Source organism: Schistocerca americana, chromosome X, assembly GCF_021461395.2.
Source record: "Schistocerca americana isolate TAMUIC-IGC-003095 chromosome X, iqSchAmer2.1, whole genome shotgun sequence".
Taxonomy (NCBI): domain Eukaryota; kingdom Metazoa; phylum Arthropoda; class Insecta; order Orthoptera; family Acrididae; genus Schistocerca; species Schistocerca americana.
Window position 1 is genome coordinate 769,491,762 of NC_060130.1, and position 7,043 is coordinate 769,498,804.

Below are 7,043 nucleotides of genomic sequence, written 5' to 3' on the forward strand. Positions count from 1 at the left end.
GGATACAGAAAATGTTCGATTACTGCCCTGGCCAGCACATTCTCCAGATCTCTCACAAATTGAAAACGTCTGGTCAATGGTGGCCGAGCAACTGGCTCGTCACAATACGCCAGTCACTACTCGTGATGAACTGTGGTATCGTGTCGAAGTCGCATGGGGGGCTGTACCTGTACACGCCATCCAAGCTCTGTTTGACTCAATACCCAGGCGCATCAAGACCGTTATTACGGCCGGAGGTGGTTGTTGTGAAAGTATAATCACATGTCAGTTCTGGTATAATATATTTGTCCAATGAATACCCGTTTATCATCTGCATTTCTTCTTGGTGTAGGAATTTTAATGGCCATTAGTGTATTTGTTGCGATAGAGAATATTTCGTAGTTAGTTATTTTAGTCCATAAAATGAAGCCAAGTGTGCAAAGTATGTTTTGAAAAGTGGTACTTATAGTTGCAGAGACCTCGCGTCTAAAATTAAAAAAATCGTCTAAGAACATTACCACATAATGAAAAGTTCTCCCTCCTTCAGAAATAATTCAGGTCTGAAAGGGTTAAGTTTAAAATTTGGCTCGAAATTGCGTACAATCTTCCTCTCTAATGATACAAAAGCGTGACATTCTCTAACGCCACCGTCGGAATTGACGACGCTTCGAACACGAGGTGTCGACACTTGCGAAAAAAAGGGTACAGTTCAGAAGTTCATGTGATGTTTAAGATGGGCTAATCCTGTCACATTGGCACCAACGTCTCACCACAATTCTGGGGACGTGACACAAGGTCGGAAGTTACAAAAAAATGTTCAAATGTGTGTGAAATCTTATGGGACTTAACTGCTAAGATCATCAGTCCCTAAGCTTACACACTACTTAACCTAAATTATGCTAAGGACAAACAGACACACACATGCCCGAGGGCGGACTCGAACCTCTGCCGGGACCAGCCGCACAGTCCAGGACTGCAGCGACCTAGGCCACTCGGCTAATCCCGCGCGGCGGAAGGTACAATAACTTTATCTTGGAACTCTTCCATTTGGTACGTGTTTGCATAGAAAAACAACATGGGAACTGTGAGTCCGCCTTGATGCAAAACACTTTGTTGTTTGTTTACTTGTTTATTCCCGAAACTAATGTCGGTGACAAATATCGCCAACATCAGTGGGTTCTTTAAATCTAAAACACGCAGAAAATAGCATACTTATACAAACACAGTAACACATTATTACAGTTTTACCCCTCGTTTTCTGAACTACAGTTTTCTGTGGATACTTTCATACTACCTTATTTATGGCATGTTTTTAAGTATTATTGTCACTGGAATGAGATTTTCACTCTGCAGCGGAGTGCGCCCTGATGTGAAACTTCCTGGCAGATTAAAACTGTGTGCCCGACCGAGACTCGAACTCGGGACCTTTGCCTTTCGCGGGCAAGTGTTCTACCAACTGAGCTACCGAAGCACGATTCACGCCCGGTACCCACAGCTTTACTTCTGGCAGTACCTCGTCTCCTACCTTCCAAACTTTACAGAAGCTCTCCTGCGAACCATGCAGAACTAGCACTCCTGAAAGAAAGGATATGGCGGAGACATGGCTTAGCTGCAGAGTGAAAATCTCATTCTGGAAACATCCCCCAGGCTGTGGCTAAGCCATGTCTCCGCCATATCCTTTCTTTCAGGAGTGCTAGTTCTGCATGGTTCGCAGGAGAGCTTCTGTAAAGTTTGGAAGGTAGGAGACGAGGTACTGCCAGAAGTAAAGCTGTGTGTACCGGGCGTGAGTCGTGCTTCGGTAGCTCAGTTGGTAGAGCACTTGCCCGTGAAAGGCAAAGGTCCCGAGTTCGAGTCTCGGTCGGGCACACAGTTTTAATCTGCCAGGAAGTTTCATTATTGTCACTGTTTGCGGCATATTTTCTGTGCTTTCTCTGTTGCCTTTTTTCTTGGCGTACATCACGTCATCTGCAACTGTGTGAACGGCTGTTAGTAAACAAATACTAAAAAGGTGAACTTACATATGTCAGTGTTATACAAATGGGGGTTGCGGTAATGTTATGGAATACAGTTTTGGTGTGAACTGGGCTGTTAATTAGTTATTCGTGTATTCACGTTCGTTGGACGGCATGTAGATGATTCTATACACAGAAAAACAAAACAAAGTGCGAAAGTTTTGTTTTACTGTGAAACTAGTTTGGGGAATAAATCAGCAAAAATATATAACAAAGTGTCTTGTATCAAGATGGACTCACAGATCCCATATTATTGTAGATCGGAAGGTCGTAACACACAATCTTACGCACGTTTCACCCCTTTTCTTGACGCCTCTGCGGTGAGGAGTCAGAAACAAGACGTTTAGCGTTGAAAACACGCGGTTTTCTTACAAGTGACCGAGGAAAACACTCCAGACACACCGCCGCTCGTAACTGGTACGAGAAGGTCCTCTGCCGGCCGAAGTGGCCGAGCGGTTCTAGACGCTACAGTCTGGAACCGTGCGACCGCTACGGTCGCAGGTTCGAATCCTGCCTCGGGCATGGATGTGTGTGATGTCCTTAGGTTAGTTAGGTTTAAGTAGTTCTAAGTTCTAAGGGGACTGATGACCACAGATGTTAAGTCCCATAGTGCTCAGAGCCATTTGAACCAATAAAACGGCAAAGGGCCCCTTTAAGACGCCTCAGTTCCGCAAAACCCGCGGTGGCACCGGCCCACCTTTATTGAGAATTTTGAAAATTCACCTGTACAGGTAGAACCTGTGATGATGTCCTAGTGCTTACGGACTGGCAAGCCCTTTTACACTCTCTGATTCTGGATGGCCTACCATCAGCCGCAAGAACAGCATTGCAACGGCAAAAGAGCAGCAGCGAACCCTGCCTGCACGCGCCTGGTACTCGCGCCATGGGTTCTGTCAGTACAGGAGCATTTTTAAGATTCTCAATAAAGGTGGGCGGGTGCCACCGCGGGTTTTGCCGAACTAAGACCTCTTGGGGTGGCTCTTTGCCGTTTTATTCACGAATGTGTCAATGTCGCACTCCCCCATGACCACGCCCTAGCAGGACACGAATATGAACTCTGAAATAACATAATTCCCTAGACCAGGGGTTCCCAACAAAATTTTCTCGAGGACCCCCCCATCTAGCATGATTGGCACCTTGTCATATCACAGTATCAAGTACCTAAAAATACCAAATTAAGAGTCTTTTTATACGTTTTCTATTTCTAGTACTTAGGAAAATCATTGACATATTCATTACGTCTCACGGTATATAGCAGATCTATTTGCCTCTATCTAATTCTGGTTTTGCGCTATTTGAGTGTGCTAGTGTCAGTTGGCTCTAGGAAGACGCTAGACGCAGAAGTTAGCGTTCGCTGAAGCTCTGCTCATGCAGGAAGCGGCCAAAACAAAAAATCTGTTATCATAAGAAATATATTTAATATATTTTTTATTCTAATAGCATCTTGCGGACCCCTCTGGCATAGCTCGCGGAACCCTGAGGGTCCGCGGACCACCTGTTGGGAACCACTGCCCTAAACGTTCCAGCTTGTGCCCGAGACCAAAAACAGCGGTCCGCTCCACTCCAAATGGGTGTAATCACGTTCGATAAGGATGCAGTCCCACAATGCCCTTAGAGAAGGACTGAAACGCCCGAATGTGTCAGCAGTGTCAAAGGTTATGAAGAACGTCTTCTTGTTGCTTATCTAACTGAGAACCGTCGTTTTCTATCGCAAAATGTGTGGGAATCAACGTCCCAGGGAAAGGCGTGGTTTCATTAACGCGCGTTGCCTCCACCGTCCCACCACGACATTTTCATGCCAGTCATGAGTGGCCGTGTCTCTGGTAAGTTTTCCTCGGCCGCTCACAAGAAAACCGCGTGTTTTCAAAGCTAAACGTCGCATTTCTGACCTCCCTAGCAAAGGCGTCAAAAGAAAAGGTGAAATGTGGTAAGAGGGTGTGTGACGAGCTTCCGATCGTGTGACACGTCCTCGGTGGCGCTGAGCAGAATTGCAGTGAACATCAGTGCCAATACGACATCATTAACCCACCTTAAACGTCACATGAGATTCAGAGATGTGGCTTTTTTTTTTTTTAGCAAGTGTTGACACCTTGTGTTTTAAGGGTGGTCGATGACGAGGATGTCGTCGCTGGACTACATGCTTTTGCACTATTGTAAAAGAAGGTTGTACGCACCCTTGAGCCAAATTTCAAACTTAAGCGTCGCAATGGATGGGAATTAGCGGATTTCGAAAAAGTGATCCTTTAATTCTGTTGCGCAGTGTAGATCGGAATGAGTTAAGGGAAGAAGATGCAGGAATCCTGCATCGCCGCTCTTGCCACGTCCTAGTGGAGGTGGTTTGTTGTTGCCTTCCTCTGATCTGTTATAAAGTGTCAAGAGTCTGACTGTGTCCTGTGGATGACTGTGATCAATGCTTGTGCAGTGTAGTGTTGGGTCTGTGTAGTTATGTGTGAAGGGAAGGGAGGGTGTGAAACTCGCTGCCGGCTCATAGTCTGCTCTAATCGAATAATACTCAAAGAGCCGCTGAGCTTAACATCTCCACCCGACGAACGGATTATCATCAAAAATGTCACATGCCCTCACTTCATGAGACAATGCGGATAGTTTTAGAACCCAATGCAAGAAAAAAATGGCTCTGAGCACCATGGGACTCAACTGCTGAGGTCATTAGTCCCCTAGAACTTAGAACTAGTTAAACCTAACTAACCTAAGGATATCACAAACATCCATGCCCGAGGCAGGATTCGAACCTGCGACCGTAGCGGTCTTGCGGTTCCAGACTGCAGCGCCTTTAACCGCACGGCCACTTCGACCGGCCCCAATGCAAGACATTGACACACTACTGTGTGATACGATCGGACAGCTGTACGCGTTAATGCGCCTAATCTGCTATTTCGGAAACGAGCTTGCCCGGATCGAAACCCCTTCTGGATTAACGACGAAAGTTAGTGAGCCATCCGGCATGGATGTTGTTTTCAGGCGGTTTCCCACACCCAACTAGGTAAATGCCGAGTTGATACCCTCACACCTCAAACAGAAGCTACGCAAAAATTTATAAAACGTTTTTACACTTCAATGTGAAATTTCCTCTAGTGATGGGGTACACAGACCTCGTCCCAGGGAGAGTGTTGGCATAAAGAAGCTCACCCGACCACCATCTATCACTAACATTGCTAAATCCCATGTAACAAGCGCCAAAGCCATAGAGACATGGGAAAAGGCAATTAAGAAGAAGCATAAGATGGAAAAGGAGGACATTGGTGCAAAGACCAGTGATCAGGAACATTTACACCATCATGTCTACTCCATGTCACAGTCAAATAATGGCAGTGAAAGTTTCTGCCACCAATATTTGAACTGAATAAGTTCGAGTCGAGCGCCTCCACACAAGCGTACATTAGCGACCTTGGCTGCCAAGGCAGGTGACTGCAAAATACTTGGCCACTATTCTGCATGCATCACCTAACTAGTCCAGGTGTTGACACCATTGCACACTCGTCTTCCCCAAACACAGAGGGCTACTGGGCAACACTAACACATCAGGAGTAGAGAAAAGTCGATATGAGGGCATTTAGTTAGTGTGTGTTGTATACATCAGGGGCAAACATACATTCAGGAGCGAACTCGGTTGATTTATGACCTTAACCTATTGTTACGTTAATTGGTTTATGACTTCCTAGGGAACATCTGTCCTTATGAGAAACCACCAATCCCTCTACCGACCCCTATGGGAAATCCGTAACCCCTCCCACCTCGACCTTCCCCTCGCCGATAAAAGCACACTTTTGGTATCATATTAATTGACTAATTATTCAAATTGATCAATTAATTATCCCTCTCCCTCCTGGGAATTCCCCCAGCCCTCCTCTCCCCTCCTCCACTTCCCCCTCTGCACCCAGAAGAAAACTGGGAGGAAAATCGCTCAGTTTGTGCAGAGCTGTTGGTGTGGAAGGTTGGTCGATTTGGGGAGGGGGCCAAACAGTGACCCCATCGGTCCCATTGGATTAGGGAAGTACAGGGAAGGAATCGGCCATGCCCTTTCAAAGCAACCATCCTGGCATTTGCCTGAAGCAATTCAGCGAAATCACAGAAAACCTATATCAGGACAGCTAGATACAAATTTGAACAATCTTTTATTTAGCAGGAAAAGCTCATCATTCTCAGCTATTTATTTAATTTTGGAAGATGCAGATCTTGTAAAATACATTGAAAGGAAATAATTAAATATGTAAGTAGATGGTTGTTTTTTCCAGTCGTAAAAGGAATACTGCAATGAAATCAACGTCAACATAACTCAATGCATGTAATTACACTGTTAAAAAACTTCCAGTTGCGTCTTTGCACCAACTGGAGTACAGTCACTGATTGGGTAGAGAGCTATCACAACGAGAAAAATAGCACGTTAACTTACAGTGCACAAACAAATTCAGAAGCATAACACCTACAATTTATTACTATTGAATGACAGTCTATAAATATCCTCCTGCACATGTCCTAATCTCTTTTATCATATTCCTATGATTACCACGCTAGAAATACGACAGTTTAATGGTGTCAGAGTCTGTGTTGACAATGCAGTGTCTGTCTGTCTTTCTCTCTCTCTCCTCGTTAGTTTTGTAACATCCAACGACGAACTATAAAAACTTTGTTAATGTCACATGAAAGAGAACTCAATAAGATTTTACGATGTCTCTCTCTGTTGATATATCGGAGACATATACTGTCAGAACGTTGACATTGACCATATGTGCGGAACCCAGTACATATACAAGTATTGGTCCATTAGAGCGTGTGGTCACTGATCGAAGTCACTTCCATGGACCTGTGTAAAGTTTTTCACCTGCACTGGAGGAAGACCATATCCCACAGATTATCAATCACAATAGAGGGTTCTTGTGCTGTTGTTTCATAAGCAGTGTGATACATCGTTTTTGTTGTAATAAATCGAAGCACTGTATGACTACGGCTATGTACACACCCATGCATTTTGTTTTTCTACCATGACTTTGAGGTCTGTGTCAGGTACTAAAGTGACATTAGCACATTTCAATC

The 7,043-nt window shown here is 44.8% G+C and overlaps 1 non-coding gene across 1 annotated transcript; it reads left to right on the forward strand.

Moving 5' to 3' along the window:
* Positions 1-1,770: 1,770 nt before the first annotated feature.
* Trnas-uga lies at positions 1,771-1,845 on the forward strand. The gene has a single exon. It is a non-coding gene; the product is annotated as a tRNA-Ser (tRNA).
* The last annotated feature ends 5,198 nt before the right edge of the window (positions 1,846-7,043 follow it).